Here is a 19,606-nt window from a genome sequence, read left to right as displayed (position 1 = left end):
CCTGAGGTCGTCTATTTGGTTTTTCAGATCTAGCAGTGCCGTTTCTGTTCCATGGCGAGGACGAAAGCCCGATTGGCGAAGTCCAAGAAGGTGATTGTCCTCAATACATTTTTGAACTTGCAGGTAGGCCGCTTTGTCCAGGATTTTTAATAAAAATGGAACTGTGGTGATGGGTCTATAGTTCCCTGTGTCATTGGATTGAGAGAAGGTTTCTTTAGTAGGGGTCTCACCCAAGCTTCTTTAAGGGAAGTGGGTACATGGGCTGTTTGGAATGAAGAATTAATGAAAGCAGTAACAAATGGCGCAAGTGCAGGTGCACATTCTTTGATGATGTGAGCCGGGCATGTGTCCCCCTTGCAATTGGAGGGCTTAATGGATTTTATGAGGGCCGTGACCTCTGTTTCATTCATGGCCGTGAATTAAAATGTTGGTGTCCGGTTGTCTACCTTGGGTGTGCAGGGTGCTATGTGGGAGGCAATGAGGCCGGCGAGGGCTTCTTGATGGGCAAGAATTTTGGTGTGCAGGGTGTCAAGTTTGTCAAGCATGGCAGATTGGATTTGGTTGCACCATGATTGATCTTGTAGACGCCAGTACCTGAGTACCAAAGAAAAATGTGGGTTTGAACCATAGCTCGATTTTATCCAACCCTCATATGCACAGTCACTTTATTTAGATCTAAGAGCTGGTACTCTGATAATTGCTTCCCACACAAAGTATTGGTCCCTGCATAATACCATAGAGTGCTTGATCTGCGGTGCACTCATAGAAACAGTTACCCACTTTATGCTGCTCTGTCATGGGTACGATGCCTTAAGACCCAAATGCATATTGCCTATGTTAAAATCAAATGGAATCTGAGAATTTCAGATGCACTAAACCTTTGTATAACCAAGTATGAGCCACTTGTGGCCCCTCCAGTGGCCAAGTATCTACATAGGGCATGGCTAAGGAGATCGAGAGTTTTTAAAGTCATAGATAAAGCAACTACTGGTGATCCTTAGATGTTTTTTTTGTAGCTGTTCCTAGTCGCTATTTTAATGTACATCGCGGGTGAAGAATCTTTCCTATTCTGCGCAGCTGCAGTGTATCGCTAGTGTCCTGCCTCTCCTGTTCGGCGCAGATGTAAAGCTCTGGGTTCCCAGTGATGACTCTGACATCTCTTGATGTTCTAGTTGTTCCTTTATTGAAGTTCCAGTACATCTTTTAGGTTTATTATGTCAAGTTAATCTGAGCTCCAGGCAACATGCACCGGCATCCTCTCAGGTAGGCTACATAACTCCAACTGACTAACTCAGAACTCTCAACCATACAACACCATTCTCACAGGCAGCATTCCACGTCACTCATCCAACATTTCACTCATACTTACAAAAGCAAAAGCAACCAAATCACTACATATCGCCCTCCTTAAGGAACACAAACTACAGCTACCAAAACCAGGTCACACTCACAACACACACTGCACACACACTCCAACCCCTGCGCGTGCATCACAACCGAAAACTACAATCACCACACTTGTACACTCTGAAGACGTCACCATCATAAATGGTACCAAAACACATACCAACAGTGCCCTTCCCCTTTTCTAAACAGTGGAGAAAGAACACCAACCACTGAAACTTGCACCACTAGAAATCCCCACGTCCTCAAGCATCTCACTACTCTCCACTTCAACACAGCTTGCACTGCCTAGCCAATTAACCATACATTACTCTCATCACAGCCACACCACACACACAACTCTGAGCTGTGCACCCACACAAATCCAAAGAACCAGCCTGGGCATTCCAAACACCCGAGTGAAACGACACAAAACAACATTACACCTAAAGTGCAATAGCCACCACCCCCTTCCGTCACCTGTGTCCTCATGAACCAACATACAGGCCAACCACTGATATGAGGAAGCATCATCACATCACACACCACATCACCAAATGCTTTGCATTCACCACAACAACCGCACACTACTTGGACTACACATACACTCCTCTCCTCACAGCCTCAATAAATACACAACACCCTGTTGTGCACCCAACCTTACAAAGAACCAGGCTGGATGTTCCAAATGCCCGAGTGAAACAACATACAACAACAAAAGCACCCAAGATGCAGTGTTGCCTACCCCTATCTGTCACCTGTGTTCTATGAGACCACACTTGCCAACTCACTTGCTGTGAAGAAACATCACCATATAACACACCACTCATCAAAAACCTCTAGCACACAGGCAAACCATCACACATCAAATTCACACCTTGCAATAACACAACTACATTAAAAAACTAAAAATTTCTAGAACATCCAAGTGAACTACTTAATTTTCCAGCTAAAACGAAAGTCCCACCTGCAAAGCAAAACATTAGTGTGGCAAAATTAAATGCATTTCTGACTCCTTTTAACATAACTGTGACCAGTCCACACTACTGTTTAAAAAGAGTCCATCTGTGGGGAAAAAAAACATGTGTTAAACAAAACTATTCCATATCTATTAAAAACACATTGCTCCACATAAACATGTGTTTTCCAACAAAGGCCACAAATTCCAATTATTAGGCTCACACCATTCTCACCAGTCTAAAGTGTCACATATCATTCAGGCCTCACTTCACAACTATATAATGTAACATTTAAAACAAAGCATTATCATCATAATCTCCAATTGGTTTTCCTGTTACCAGCTCCCCTTTGAAACTAAAATATTCCTTTGGAGACACGGCCTCATCCACTTCCATTTGCTGTCTATCCAGACACCACCCATTCAAACAAAAGTACCTTAGGGGACACAGCCCCTCTTCCCACAGCATACTTTGCCAGTAACAAATATTGCCAACTACTCTTATTTCCTTTTTCGAGCCATTCTCCAGTCATACGCCGGCTCCTCGGAAACGTCAGCGGCATTACCCGCATTGACTGCCGCCGACTGCTGGATTAAATCTACGGCAACTTGCAGGCCCAACCACCAGTATGCTGTCAAATATTCAATGTCCCACATGGCTTGACCTTTTTCAGTACCTCCGACAACTCTCCTTCCAAGCCGCCTGCTCCGACAGCGCTCTGTTTACTTCCTGTTTGAAGTTGATGACACTCCACAAACTCTGCCAATAAGAAATCTCGCCACTGCCTCTCCTCACACACGCAGCGTGACCATGTTCACCAAATGTGCGGGTTCTTTACTCTAACAATCCTCCGCTTACACTGCTGCGGAGTATCAGCACCATGCTCCATCCCTTGTAATCACTTTTGCATTCGTACCAACGATCAAAGTCCTGTTACGTGAGAACAATGCAACTGTTCTGCTTAACACCTTTGAAATTCCAGGACAATCACCATCACCCCAGGTACATCGGGTGACGTCACCATTCGCCTCAAGGTGTCAGTGACTACAGAGCTCTGGGATCCAAACTTAGTCACAGTCACGCTGGACCTGTGCTGCGCCCCAACTCATCTGCAGCCTCCACTGCACTTCATCTGCGCATCACATGAGTCGTAGGGAAAGACTCCCATCACCTGTGACCCTCCAGCTCCCTCTGCAGGACCGCAGCCCACACAAAGGTAAGTCTCAAGGCCCCTCCACAGCACAGCATATGGACTCCTGGTCCCTCCAGGCGCTATAATGGGCTCCCAGCCCCACCAATGTCCTTATAGGCCCTCATCTTGTCCAAAGCTCCTCCGTGGGCTTCAAGCCCCCTTCTGTTGTTGCTGTGGGCTCTAAGCCCCTCCTAAATGTTCGACTACTGGGCCCCAAGGCCCTCTGCTGCACAGCAGTGATTTCCCAGTTTCTCCTAGGCGCAGCTCAGGCTCCAAGCCTCTTCACATGCTGCTGCCATGGGCTCCAAGCCCCTCCATGTTTCACTCAATGGCTCCAAGCCCCTCAGCTGCACAAGCATGGCTTCAAAGTTTCCAAGACGCAGCTTAGACTCCAAACCTCATCAAATGCATCTGCCAGGGGCTACAAGCCTCTCCATGCCGCAGCTTTGGGTTCCCAAACCCCTTCAATACAGTCTCTGGGCCCTCAGCCCTGCCAAAGTTCCTCTGCCAGTCTCTAGGCCCTCACAGTGCTTAAATTGCCCAACTGTTGGCACATCAGCTGGGCCCTGGCGCAGCTCCTTATCTCCTACGCCTGCACCCTTTGTGCTGGGCCCTTCTGCGCCTACTATAAAAAGCGCTTGCCCTACCCGAGAGGATCTTCTTTGGTTGGGGGGCGGTGCATGTGCCCTCCTTAGTGCTGCCTCCCTAGCACAGCCAGCATCCTCGTTGCCAATGTAAATCTCTGGGTTCCCAGTGATGAATCTGACATCTGGTGATGTTCTAGTTGTTCCTTTATAACTAGTAGAATGCTGAGTGAGTGACATGGAATCTTGCTGGTGAGAATGTTGTTGTATGGTTGAGAGTTCTGAGTCAGTCAGTTGGAGTTATGTAGCCTACCGGAGATGATGCCTGTGCATGTTGCCTGGAGCTCAGATTAACTTGACATAATAAACCTAAAAGATGTACTGGAACTTCGATAAAGGAATAACTAGAACATCACCAGATGTCAGAGTCATCACTGGGAACCCAGAGCTTTACAGCAGACTTAGTACATCACACTAACAACGTCTCTTGTTCGGTAAAAATGACTCCTGTTCTGCGCAGCCTCAGTCCATCACGGGTGAACACATCTTCTGTTCTGTGCAGCCTCAGTCCATCACGGGTGAACCTATCTCCTGTTCTGCGCAGCCTCAGTACATCACGGGTGACCAGGTCTCCTGTTCTGCGCAGCCTCAGTCCATCACGGGTGGACGGTCTCCTGTTCTGCGCAGCCTCAGTACATCACGGGTGAACAGGTCTCCTGTTCTGCGCAGCCTCAGTCCATCACGGGTGAACGGTCTCCTGTTCTGCACAGCCTCAGTACAGCACAGGTGATTAGGCCTTCTGCCTCCGGTTTTGTGCAGCCTCTGTACAGCACAGGTGAATGTGTCTGGAGTTCTGCGCAGCCTCAGTAAATCACAGGTGAATAGGTCAAAGCCTCCTGTTCTGCGCAGCCTCGGTACTTCGTATGGCCTTTTCAGTTTTACGCAGCCGCAGTACATCGAAGCAGCACCGTATCCCTAGTGACCCGCCTCTCCTGTTTTGCACAGACTCAGTACCTCGCTTCAGACCCCGTCTGTTTGATCGCAGCATTAGGGTGCCGTCGGTGACCCCTTCTCCTCTTCTGCGCAGACTCAGTACCTTGTTTCTAACCCCCTTCTTCTGTAATGCGCAGCCGCAGAATATCCCGCGTGACCAATGTTTCTCTTCTGCGCAGCCGCAGTACAGCGCCTGCATCTGCAGAGGACGGCAGTGGGGGGTGGGGGAGGAGGGGTTTCCTATCCCGTGCCCTCTGCTCTTCCTCATTATTCTGAATGATCCGTGGAGAGGTCCAGTGAAGAACCACCAAAGATCCCGGGAGTCTTCCAGCCACGGCCATTACTGAGAAATCCACCCGGGCATAAACACGCTTAAAAATGCCTGGACCGGCCCAAGATGAGGTGAGAGGCCTTGGGGTCAGAGGTCATTGCTGCCAACTGGGCCCATGTTCTAGGCCCCCTGCAGCCATGTGGGAGTTTTAGTTTCACGGGTCGCATTAAATATGGGGCTGTAAGGACAAAACTTCCCAGCATGCACTGCACTGCTGTCTAAACGAACAGCACTGGTTAGAGGTGATCTTTGTGCCAACGGACAGCATTGCAGCGCTTATTTTCCTATTTTGCATTTACTGAAGAGAAAGGTGAAGACTAACATCAGGAATATTGTGAATACGTTATGAGTGCCTAGAGCAGAGCAATACCGTAACGAGGCGCTTTACAGTAGTAGATGGTGAATAGTGAGCAAGAAATGGCCCCCACTCACATCTCCAGATCCTCACAACTACTTCCCACCTCTTCAAACTCTTTTATTCCCATCCCCACTTTGGCAAGTTTTCTCTGCCTCCCCTCCTCATGCTATCAATCACCCCACCCACTTACCTGCTATATCTCCCCTCCTACACCAGCCTCCTACGCACCAACTCTCCCCACCTGCCTCATGCTATCCATCACCCTACCCTCTTACACGCCTTCTCTCCCCTCCCACACCAGCCTCCTACACACCAACTCTCCCCACCTGCCTCATGCTATCAATCACCCTACCCTCTTACACGCCTTCTCTCCCCTCACACACCAGCCTCCTACACACCAACTCTCCCCACCTGCCTCATGCTATCAATCACCCTACCCTCTTACACGCCTTCTCTTCCCTCCCACACCAGCCTCCTACACACCAACTCTCCCCACCTGCCTCATTCTATCAATCACCCTACCCTCTTACACGCCTTCTCTCCTTCCTGCCCCATACTATCAATCACCCTACCCTCTTACACGCCTTCTCTTCCCTCCCACACCAGCCTTCTACACACCAACTCTCCCCACCTGCCTCATGCTATCCATCACCCTACCCTCCTACACGCCTTCTCTCCCCTCCCACACCAGCCTCCTACACACCAACTCTCCCCACCTGCCTCATGCTATCAATCACCCTACCCTCTTACACGCCTTCTCTCCCCTCCCACACCAGCCTCCTACACACCAACTCTCCCCACCTGCCCCATGCTATCAATCACCCCACCCTCTTACACACCTTCTCTCCTTCCCGCCCCATGCTATCAATCACCCCACCCTCTTACACACCTTCTCTCCTTCCCGCCCCATGCTATCAATCACCCCACCCTCTTACACACCTTCTCTCCTTCCCGCCCCATGCTATCAATCACCCCACACTCCTACATGCCTTCTCTCCTCTCCCACACCAGCCTCCTACACACCAACTCTCCCCACCTGCCCCTTGCTATCAATCACCCTACCCTCTTACACACCTTCTCTCCTTCCCGCCCCATGCTATCAATCACCCCACCCTCTTGCACACCTTTTCTCCTTCCTGCTCCATGCTATCAATCACCCCACACTCCTACATGCCTTCTCTCCTCTCCCACACCAGCCTCCTACACACCAACTCTCCCCACCTGCCCCTTGCTATCAATCACCCTACCCTCTTACACACCTTCTCTCCTTCCCGCCCCATGCTATCAATCACCCCACCCTCTTGCACACCTTTTCTCCTTCCTGCTCCATGCTATCAATCGCCCTACACTCTTACCTGTCTTCTCTCCCCTCCTACACCAGCCTCCTACACACCAACTCTCCCCACCTGTCCCATGCTATCAATCACCCCACCCTCTTACCTGCCTTCTCTCCCCTCCTACACCAGCCTCCTACCCACCAACTCTCCCCACCGGCCCCATGCTGTCAATCACCCTACCCTCTTACACACCTTCTCTCCTTCCCGCCCCATGCTATCAATCACCCCACACTCCTACATGCCTTCTCTCCCCTCCCACACCAGCCTCCTACACACCAACTCTCCCCACCTGCCTCTTGCTATCAATCACCCTACGCTCTTACACACCTTATCTCCTTCCTGCCCCATGCTATCAATCACCCTACCCTCTTACACACATTCTCTCCTTCCCGCCCCATGCTATCAATCATCCTACCCTATTACATCCCTTCTCTCCCCTCCTACACCAGCCTCCTACATACCAACTCTCCCCACCGGCCCCATGCTATCAATTACCCTACCCTCTTACACACCTTCTCTCCTTCCTGCCCCATGCTATCAATCACCCTACCCTCTTACCTGCCTTCTCTCCCCTCCTACACCAGCCACATACACACCAACTCTCCCCACCGGCCACATGCTATCATTTACCCTACCCTCTTACCTGCCTTCTCTCCTTCTTGCCCCATGCTATCAATCGCCCTACCCTCTTACCTGCCTTTTCTCCCCTCCTACACCAGCCTCCTACCCACCAACTCTCCCCACCGCTCCCATGCTATCAATCACCCCACCCTCCCACATGCCTTCTCTCCCCTCCCACACCAGCCTCCTACACACCAACTCTCCCCAACTGCCCCATGCTATCAATCACCCCACCCTCCTACATGCCTTCTCTCCCCTCCTACACACCAACTCTCCCCACCGGCCCCATGCTATCAATCACCCTACCCTCCCATGCTGTCAATCACCACATCCTCCTACACTCCTCTACCCACCTTCCCACCACAACCTTCTAAATGCTCTCTTATCTTACCCTCGTATACATCAACTCTCCACATGCTGCATGCTATAAATCACCCACCCTCCTACACGCCTTCTCTCCTCACCCTACCCTCCCACACCAGCCTTCTACACACACACATACCCCTGATAGTCTGCTGCAACTTGCAGGAGTCTTCAGCAGAGGGAGTCACACTCGAACCCGCCTAATAATAATTAAAACCTCAATGCAATCCTATGGGAAAATTCCTTTTGCCCGCTTTCTGGAGCAAAAGCTCCATCCCACCTAGTCGAGACCCCACCCTCCTATACATCAACGATGCCCACCCGCCCCATGCTATCAATCGCCCAGCCCTCCTACACCAGCCTTCTGCACACACACTCAACCCTCCATCCCACACACCCGCTGTAACATGGGCCTCCGTGGCTCTGCCCTTGACTGGGCCTCCCCCTACCTCTCAGACTGGTGCTTCTGCAGCTCATGGAACACTGGCACCTCCACCCCTCTCCCAGTGGGGGCTCCCAAGCGATCTGTTGGCCCCCATCAGCTGTGCACAGGAGTGTTAAATGTTTGAATGGAGTGGTAGATTAGGTGGGGGCAGACTTTGCATCTGTTCAGTGGGCTCATCTTGGCAGCCATGTCAGTAGAAAGATTCTATGTGGTTTTATGGAGGTAAATTCCCTTGTGGTCATTTACTTTGCTTAAACGGCCTTGAGGCATATTTGTGTTGCCTTTTCTTTTATGGGGGTGGACCCATAAAGAACCACGCCCCTACACTTCCCACCCTCAGTACCCCTAAAAGAGGTAATTTCAGTAAAGTACATTTCTGCAATGTAATTTACTTTGATGAAACAACGTTGAACACTTTAGAGGTAGTGAGCGGCTGAAGCTATGTTTGTGGTAAAAGAAGATCCCTGGGTTGCGAGCCATGGGGGATGTGTGAAGTAGGACAGGGTACGGGTGATGGTCGGGGCAGGATGCGTGAGTGGTTGTGAGCGGGGAGAGGTCTTGGGTCCTAGAGGAGTGTAACAGTAAGCACTGAAGTGCTGGCCAGTGATGGGAGCCAGTGAGACTGGTATCCAGGCGGAGAGCTCAGGGGTGAAGAATGGGAATCATCAGAAGGATTAGGATCTTTCAGCAAATTGGGGATAGTAGAAGTTTAAACTGTGGTTAGTTTGCTGAAAAGATGTAGAACAAGAAGAGATTCCTGTGGGAGCTCCACTGGGAGAGGGTGGAGGAGCCAGAGTTCCCAGAGCTGGAGATCATTCCTGGGGAAGTTCCACTGAGAGAGGGCGGAGGAGCCATAGTTCCCAGAGCTGGAGAGAAGCCAATCTAATAGGTAGAACGTGATCGAGTCAAGGGCAGGACCACAGATGCTCATGTTAGAGAATGTGTGCAGGACGTAGGGGCGATTGACAGCACCATAAGCGACAGTGAGTTGAAGAATGAGAGGAATCGGGGAGAGTTTGGAGTTGTATGTGGTTGTGAGTAAGTTAGACTGCATGCAGCAAATATCCAGAATGGAGAGGAGGGAGCACCAAGTCCAATGGGCCCCCATGTAGGTGGCATTGTGGCTAACTTATGTGCATTCTAGAATTTTAGATTCGTGTGGGAGAAGATGGATGAGCCGATAGTTGGTAGGGTTATTGAGATCAGCCGGGTGCTTCTCACGATGGGTAGTACATTATGTTATTTCAAAGCTTATTTGTAAAGTACATGCACACCAAGACGGCTTCATGGCGCTGATGGTGCAAGTGAACACACACAGTAGCAGTTTCATAGCAGGCCGGGAAGATTCTGGAGGTGAGAGAGCAGATAAAGATGGGGGGAGGCTAGGAGTCCCGGGCAGTAGAGGGAGCATGAAGCGTTTCCGTGTAAGAGGCAAGGAGGGCAGGAGAGCTGAAGATGGAGTCACATGGTCATCCTCCGCTGGTAGATTAGGTGGGTGATCACAGATTCGGGGTAAGAGAGAGTGGGAAATCGAACAGGATATCTGTGCTCAAAGGGGAGGCGAGTGCAGAGTTGGAATCCTTGAAGGTCTGCTGAATCTGGAGGAGAGAGTCTAGAAGGAAAGACATGACTTTGGCTAGATATGGAGCTAAAGGGTTAGGTTTCAATGTGTGCTGATCATTGTGGGATGGCGAGGCAGGGAGAATGGAGGAAGGACAGAAAGGGTAAGGTGCTGGAGGAAGTCGGCAGAGAGCGCAATGGAGCGAGCAGTAGAGGTGACGGATAAGGAGGGAAGGGCAAGGTCAAGAGGGCCAGAGTTGTGCGTGGGTTGGATGGGAAGTGCGACCAGGGAGTGGTCCAATCTGATGAAGTCAAGATGAAGACAATGGATATTGGGGACTTTTGGGAGGTTGAAATTACACATGGAAGCATTATGGGCCTCGGTGGGTATGGACTCCAGAGTGAGGTCAAGGTCAGGAAACAATGACTTGCGGGACTGGTTGTCCGTTCGATGAGGAGGATAGCATGCAGGGTAGGAACGAGGAGGTGAACAATAATGTGAACAACGGATGAGGGGAGGAAATCAGAGGGGTTAACAGCGGTTTGTTTGTTTATGTTATTTATATGACACACCTAACCTGGAGGTATCTGGGCGCCTTTCACACAAGAGGTTACAGGTATACTTTCAGCTTAGTTACAGTAGGTACAAGAAACATGCAATAGTCACAATAGATACCAAAATACGAGATCCAGTGAGATATGCTGACATAGTAGGGAAAAAGCACAGAATGTAGGAGCGGAAGAGGATAAAATGGTAGTCTGGAGTAAAATACTTGGCACGGTCATAGAAGTCGGAAATCCGCGTAAATGTAGGACTAGAGCTAACCTTTAGTGTTGTTCGTGATGAGCCACTTTATGCTATTTCACCTGAACATGAACAAGGTTGGTTGGCTCTCAGTGTGAGAGGTAGAGAGTTCCATACTTGTGCTGCCAAAACAGGTAAACGGCTTCCTCCTGCTTTTTTAAATCTGAATCTAGGCACGACAAGACAAGACAAGCTGAGTTGACTGTCCTTGTAGGGTGTGAAGTGGATTTTTTAGTTATTCTCTTGGATAGGTAGCTAGGGGCTGCTTGATTAAGGCATTTGTGTGTTAATGATAGGATTTTGAGCAACATTTTGTCTTTGGTGGAGAGCCATTTGTTTTGTCTTCCCAGGTGCGATATGTGTTCTCTTCTTCAAATGCATTGTTTTGAAGTATTTGAATTGTATTGGTAAGGTTCTTGTTTGCACCCAGATATAGGGCATTACAATAATCCAATTTGGAGACTATAATTGCTCTCGCTAGAGTCTTGCAACTTTCTGTAGACAGAAATGGTTTAGAGGCCCTAATCGGCTTACAGGTGTAGGCTGCGGGGGATGCCATAGTTATAACTTGTTTGTTGAATGAAGGCTGAGTCGAGGTAAAAACCTAGAGTTTTTACTTCTTTTACTACTTTAATGTTGTTGCCATCGATGTTGAAGGAGGTTTAATTCAAACTCAGTTTGTTGAGGTTGGTTGTGGTGCCGAGTATTAAGAGCTCGGTCTTATCGTCATTCAGGCATAGGCCGTGTGCGGCCATCCAAGCCTGGATGATCAGGTATATTTTGTTCACCAAAGCCAGGTCCCTGTTATAGTCACCCGAAAGAGGTATGAGGATCTGGGTGTCATCTGCATAGTTAGTGTAGGTGACACCCAGACAGTCCAGATCATCGAAGAGTGGCTTGGTGAATATGTTAGCGATGTGCTAACAGTGTGTGTCTGGTGTTGGTGGAGCAAGACGCTGTTTCTTTTCTGCAAGAATTACTGAACTTGTCTCCAGTGGAACTACGAGGTACTCCTGTCCTCTTTCTATTTCCGTGAACTGCTGCTTCCAGACTACAAACACACCGCACATGTGCGGAGTGCTAGCAGTGTGTGTCTGGTGTCCGGTGGCTCGGAGCGAGAGGGCAGGAGAGGCCGTAGCTCCTAACCTACTGAAGATCCTACGTGGATAAGCCCAAGATCTTCAAAGGTGAGCCGCTATACGCATTGAAGGGCAAGGCATTTGCATTTTGAGACAACACTGCTGCTGATTCCGTTCACTGCTTTTCCTTGTGCTTGACTGCGACTGTGGGGCAAGGCCCTTTGAGCAGTCGAGCGAATCGTTATAATGCACTGCCAAAACGGTTGCGCACGTGGGAGTACACGCATTGAACTATTGTCTGCTTCAAAGGGCTTACAAAGTGTAAATGGTTTACAATATTTACACATTGAAATCTAACATGACATTGAGAACAACAAGCTAGTTGATGAGTGCCCTAAAACGCAAGATGGTTGATTCTGTTCCTGACTTTGGGGAAAAGAAACCCTGTGCTGGGGATATACGCGATTTATGCAAACCCATGTGTCCAACTTCCTTTGATGTGAAAGAAGTGGATGTGAACTGTATAGTTCTCCCTGACGATTCCCCTGCAACAGTCTCTAAAAGTATGTCGATAAGTGACACGCAATTACTGGAGGTAGAAGCACTGCTGGTTTCCTTGCTGCCAAGTCCTTTAGAATCGGTGCCCTCTGCGACCTGTAAATGAGGTAGACTGTGCCAATATCCCTGCCGTCATCTCTGTGCCAAAGCTTGGCAGCAGTTTGGAAATGTGAGTGCACAACATTAGTGTCAATGTTTCTACATCTGCATCGACCCTCATTCCAGCGAAATGTCCAGAGCACTGTAGCGTATGTATTGGTGACATTTCTATAATTGCTTCATCTTCCTCGATAGGTGAACATGATAACAGCTTATCCGTCTCCAAGCTTATTTGATGATTCTGACAAAACGGTTCACTTGTCACTCGCACCATTACCCATGGAGGGTCAAGTATCAAGGGGATTAAGTGAACTACCGACTCCTATTTGAAATCCATCGAGTTTTCCATCTTTCAATTTGTACGAAATTACCATACAGGCCATGAATACGACAATTAATACGTTAGTAAAATTGTTTGAAACATTAGACTATAAAATTTCAGCTGAAGCCAAACAAATCGGTTTAATAGTGAGTTGGATGAGTAAGAATGTGTTACGAAATGTGAACCACTGAGTTAAATGCACAAAGGAACCTGTAATAGTTCACAATGCTCTTATGCAAATGCCTTGTGTTGTTGATTATGGCATTGAGTTGGAAAAGCCTGTGGTGTGTGAAAAGTCACTTGTTATTGGTATGGACAAAAAGTTGGTCTCGTCTGTTGATGCTTCTAATAGGAGCATGAACAACTCAGTCATTGACCTCGCAACGCAAGTTGTGATTAGTCCTTGTTCTGAAATTGTGGTAGCTAACAAATCAGTGATCTGTCATGAAGTTGACGGACCTGTGACGTATCAAAACTTAGAGTTGTCTGTAGATATTGAAGGGCAACTTGAGCAAAGCAAAAAGGCACCTTACAAGCTATTTCAAAATAACAGGTTTGATGCGAAAGAGTGGGAACTTAGGTTTGACTAAGAAATCAAAAAATCAAACAGTTCCTCCATCTCAATCTAGAGCCAATCTTAAACAATTGTTAAAATGTCTGATCCCACAAGTGAATACTGGATCCAAATTGAAAACAACTATTTGTAAAAAAGCTCCCAGCACACTTGCTAATACAAGATAGGTTGCACATACTGTTTCTACCATTGAAGACTATCAACCATTGAATGAGCTTATAATGTCTATTTCTGATGTGAAATCTAGCTCTACTGACACTCCGCATGCTGCTAAAGTTAGCACTGTTGAGACTCCAGATGCTGTTAAGACCAGCACTATAGAGACTCTGGATGCTGCGATAGTGAGCTCTGCTGAGGTGTCCAATGTCATGAAAGTGAGTGCTATTGGGATTGTGGACGGTAGTACAACATCTAACCGTATCCAAAAAGGAGTGGTAGCCCCAGTTCAGGAGGCTAGTAGCAATTTTGTCCTGACAGATATTCAAGAGCAAATTTAGCCCTCCATTCAGAAATATATTGAATTTCAACGTACATGTGTGAATACCAACTTCACACAGCCTCAAATACCAGTGGCAAATCAGGATCTTTGCATACTAGCACAGCCCCCCCAAATAACTGACGTTGAGGCACTGAGTGTCCCTGGCAAAACACCTACTGTGGCTGATTTGATGCACTCATCAGCGGTGTGTTATAACCAGGAAGTAGACAAATTAATGCCAATGTATGCAGTATCTCATGCACAGGCGACAAGAGAAGTAAATACACATTTGGTGGACCCTCGATTGTCACAAGCTGAGACATGTCAAATCAACATGCATACGGCAAAGTTAAGAGAGTCTCTTTTAAATTCTGAAGCCCACTGTCCGCAAGATAATGCATCTAAGTATATTAATTTGACAACCCAGCCTAAAGTTCAGGAGGCTCAGGTACACACGGGCTATCAAATTGGCAATCAAATTGCCAAAGCGGTGCAAAACTATTTTGACCCCAATCAGCCACACTATGATTCTGTGAATCAGGACTCATCACTGTCTAAGAAACAATCTATTAAATTGGCACATGTTTCTAATTCTTGCTCCCATGAAGCAAGCACCATTCCAAGAGTCCATGAGACACCGAGAACAATTACCAAACAAGCAAAAATCAACATGGTTAATATGAAACGTACTAATTTCTACCGTCTCATTCTCGAGTGTCGTCCTGCACCTTTCACTGCCTACGCAATGAACAGAATGAGTATTCTGGCAATTTTCGACGAGACCAGTGCGCTGAGAGGTATAACATCGGCGGACATAGACCAAGTCGATTTTGTCCAGAGCAATGACAGTTCGATTGCCAGAATATGGCTACAATCCCGCTTTGTAAGAAACGCCCTGTGGCAGGCCAGGATGGACATCTTTGCTCTGGATTTTGTTGTAGCGGTTGATCCGTTTATGCTGGACACAGCGGGCAACTTAATTCTGGCGACTAATGCCAAAAATTCTGAGAGAGTGAAAATTCAAAATAACATCTATGGAGTGGGTCAGCAAATAATGAGAAAGCATCTCAGTACCTCATCTCAGACAATGCTAACTCTAATCGAAATTCATAACCAAGAATTGAAAAAAGCAAACACGAGATCTTAACAATTAGTTGGAACACATGCAGAAATTCACATCTGTTTGGTGAAAGTGCAGCCGTCTTGTCTAATTATGATATAATTATTTTGCAGGAGACGTGGCTAAAGGAAAAGCCAGTATGGGAAGATCACTCAATAGTGTTCCACCCCGCTAAGGCCTCTGCTTTGGGACGTCCCTCGTCCGGTATGTTACTAGCAATTAAAAATCATAGGAATTGGCAGCTCACTTGGTGGGCTGCTCCTAATCCTTATGTACTACTCACCAAGCTTAGTCTCCCGGGAGAAATGGTGGCAATTTTGAATATATATCGCAATCCAATGGCAATGTCGTGTGACAACTTTTTTGTGATCTGGAGTGCATACTCAATGAAGTCTCTGAATCCTCCGATATTACAAACATCATTGCCATGGGAGATTTAAACCTATGGATTCTTCCAGAAAATAATCCGAAATTTAATTTGGCCTGTTTAAGATGGATTCTTTTAGCACAAAAAAGAAGACTCTATATTTACAATGGTGCACTTCCTGGAGATACGATTCCGCAAACTACATGGCAGAGAGGAGAACATACATCAATTCTCGATTATGCATTTGTCGACCTAAGCACGTTTGAGGTGGCCACGAGTTTTAGGGTAATACCCCAAGTTTTTAGTGACCACAACATGTTAATTCTTGCGTGGTCTGTCAACTTGGGGGCTCTTAATAACGATCATTTTGGCTTTCCTCAGAGGATGACAGTTAACAATGCACAAATGCGTCTGAGTTGGAACCCTCAATCATTATTGGCTTTTCACAAACAGGTGGCGAATGGCTATCATGATGAGTCAGTGATAAACAATGACTATACCGCTTATTTGCATAGTTATCGTGAGAGGGTTATATCTCGTTCGAAAGTGCAATTTCAACTGTGACATGAATTTGATCCCTTATTATAGTCTAAGAAGGCGCTTTTGTGCAAAAACAAAAAGCTTGTTGCTTCCTCCAACTGTGCGAACAAACATGAGCGTTTCTGTGCTTTACACTGCCAATATCGAAATTGGTTGCGAAGCCATCAAACACAGTTGCTGCAAGCTGATGGCGAAAGTATGTTGAAGTATTCAATGTAAAAATTCAGCTCAAACCTGGGCTTTGATAAATATTACGAACAACTTAACTCAAAAATAAGTCCAGATAAATGGCGTTAGTGAGTCAGACTGGATAGCACATTTTGCTACTTTGTATCAAAGACCGATTGGGCTGGAGTCTTATGCTTCCATGGATGTTTCAAACTATGATGGTCTCATTATTGATGAGGAGGACATTCTTATGGAAATCAAAAAACTCAATAACTCTCGTACCCCTGGCTTAGCAACTATGTGTTGAAGCAAAATGGTGAATTGTGGGCAAACATTTTGCATAACATTTTTAGTCAAATCTTGGCTAGCAACAAGATTCCTTCCTCCTGGCTTTCTGCAATAATTGTTTCAATCTTCAAGAGGGGGGATCGGTCTGTGGCTAGTAACTACAGGCCGATCTCTCTTTTGGATGCTCCCGGCAAGCTGTTTGCTAAATGTATATTAAGAGACTTTAACAACTGGACCCGCACTGAAGGCATTAGAGATCCCTTTCAAACAGGTTTTATCTCTGGGATGGGCACCTGCGTTAATCTTTTGACTCTATCATCAATCATTCATAGTCATCAAATTAGAAAACAAGCTTTGTATATGGCATTCATAGATTTGAAAGCAGCTTTCGATTCAATCTCGAGGGAATTGCTGATACATAAACTAATGCAACAAAGTGTTCTGCGTTACATAATTTCCCTTACTAAGGACCTGCATGACAATAAAACGATTCCGGTAAGGTTGTCCGCTAATGGTAAACTTTCAGCACCAATTACTGTTTATCGTGGAGTAAGACAAGGATGCACTTTGGCATCCGCTATTTTTAATTTCTTTAATTTCCGATGTCAGCAAGGTATTTCAAAATATACTCTCTGATCCTCCCAGAAAAAAATACCCTTTTTAATGTATGCGGATGACTTGTTCATTATATCTAAAACACTAAGAGGACTTCAAAATGCATTGGTTGCGCTTGCTGTATACACTCAAGACAATTTCCTGATCATTAATCTTGATAAATCTAAAATCATGGAATTTAATGTATTTGGCAAACACAGATTTAAGGGAAAATTGTGGACCCTCGGAGAGCAAAGCTTGCAAGTGGTTCATCTGTATACCTACCTGGGTGTCCAAATAGCTAGCCAAGGGGCAACCGAAGTCTACAAACAACTTCTGATTGATAAGGTCAATACAGCTAAGCATCAAACGATCATTATCCAAAGGAGATACAGCAAATTTTCAGCCGTTCCTGCGTTGACCTATTACCAACAGAAAGCCACTCCAATGCTGCTAAAACCAGACCCATAATGTCCAAGGAGTTTTGGTCTCTAATAGAGGGGAAATTCTGGCGAGGAGTCTTAAACCTGCCTAACTGTACACCGCTTCCTCTAATATAATATGAACTTGGTCTCATTTCGCTGTACAGCAGTGTCATGATGCCTACCCCCGGGCATCCAGAACAAATCCATCAGCCCCGGGAGCAGGCATCACGTTCCCTGGAAAGGGCCCAAAAACCCCTGTTAGGGGCCATCTGGGCTCAGTTCTGGCGCCTTTGGCGCCAGGCTCATAGGAAACATCAGTCCTGGCGCCATAGGCGCCAGGCTCATAAACTGGAACTTACCTGAGGCAGACCATGCTGCAAGGGAACCAAGCCTATGTGAGGCCTGGAGGGGACTACTTTACCTTTGGGACTATTTGTTACTCGGGTGTGGCTGTGGAGGAATACTTACCTGGAACTACTTTGAAGGCTATTTAAACCACGCCCGAAGAGCAGCACACGCTTCGTGTTATTCTGCATCCAGCAGCGTAACGCTCACCGTGCCTGCAGCAGCATCCAGACTTCAGCCACGCCCGCCTCGGACCCGGAGCACCTAGAAACAAGGGAAAGAAAGAGAAAGGTTAGAAGAAGATCAAGACCAGCTTCTTAACTGATTCCAAAGCCACCGCATCATCGAACCAAAGGAAAGGCCTTATTTTAAAGGCGTTGCATCGTCAGCAGCAGCACCGCGCTACACTCACTGTTTTTCGCAGCATCTTCACGTTTTGCCGCAGTCTCCGGCATGTTCCTGCCACACTCCGGCTCCTAGGAGAAAGCAAAAGACAATAAGGTGAGCCAAGGGAACTTAAAGAGGATTACCGGTTACCACCTAAAGACTTACCTGATTTACCACCGGGGGGAACCAACCCTCTTCTCGGGTTGGCGCAGCTCCCACTGCACCATCGTCGCACCCCGGCCCCTAAGGGGAAAATACAAAGCACTAAAGGGTGAATCAAAGGGACTATTAAGAGGAGCCACCTCCCGCCATAGACTTACCTGATTTTACCGCCGGAGGTATTCACCTCGACTCTTGTCTTAACTCAGCACCTAAAAAGGGAAAAGACCACAGATTACGGAATCGGTTAAGAGTGAAGGTCTGGCAATTGAACTCTTACGAACTGCATACTTACGGCGTCTTGCCGGGAGAGTCAAGATAGCTCAGGAAGGTTTATAGTCATAATGTCGACAAACAAAAATGTCGAAAAAAAATGTCGAAAATAATAATGTCGACATCCTATACTTATAATGTAAAAAGTCATTTTTTCAAAAATAAAATGTCACTTAAAACTATCAACACCTCACCCAACACCCCCCTGCCACCCCCCCACACCCCCCACCACCACCCTCCCACCCCTCATACTCAACACATTCTAATTATATATTTATTTATTTATTTTTTCAATACATAAATAACCAAAGAGAGTATCATTTACTAATGGGGGGGTCCCCCCCAACCCCCCTCACCCAACACCCCCCTGCCACCCCCCCTGCCACCCCCCCACACCCTCCCCAACCACCCTCCCACCCCTCATACTCAACACATTCTAATTATATATTTAATTTATTTATTTATTTTTGTAATAAATAAATAACCAAAAAGAGTATCATTTACTATTGGGGGGGGTCCCCCCCAACCCCCCCTCACCCAACACCCCCCTGCCACCCCCTCCCACCCCTCATACTCAACACATTCTAATTATATATTTATTTATTTGTTCTTACAATAAATACAAAATTTCGAAAAAATATCGAAAAAATGTCGACATTTTTGTTTGTCGACATTATTGTTTTTCGACATTTATTTGTCGACATTTTGACCGTCGACATTTTGACTGTCGACATTATGACTGCCCACCCTCAGGAACTCGCCAATTCCGTCGACCAGTGAAGCAACTGGTCCTTCTTGCGCCCCTGCGCTCGAAGCAGGATGGAGAGCTCATCCTTTCAAACCATAAGGTGAGACTTTTGAGGGAACACCAGAGGTGGTCGGTAGAGATGACAACTGGG

The 19,606-nt window shown here is 47.0% G+C and overlaps 1 pseudogene; it reads left to right on the top strand.

Annotated features, from left to right (window-relative positions):
- The first annotated feature begins 5,083 nt into the window (after positions 1–5,083).
- The window catches only part of LOC138489425 (zinc finger protein 271-like), a 394,913-nt pseudogene continuing 380,390 nt past the window's right edge, over positions 5,084–19,606 (top strand).

Source organism: Ambystoma mexicanum, chromosome 9 (assembly GCF_040938575.1).
Source record: "Ambystoma mexicanum isolate Mex_15411 chromosome 9, UKY_AmexF1_1, whole genome shotgun sequence".
Lineage (NCBI taxonomy): Eukaryota > Metazoa > Chordata > Amphibia > Caudata > Ambystomatidae > Ambystoma > Ambystoma mexicanum.
This window is presented reverse-complemented; position numbering and strand designations above follow the sequence as displayed.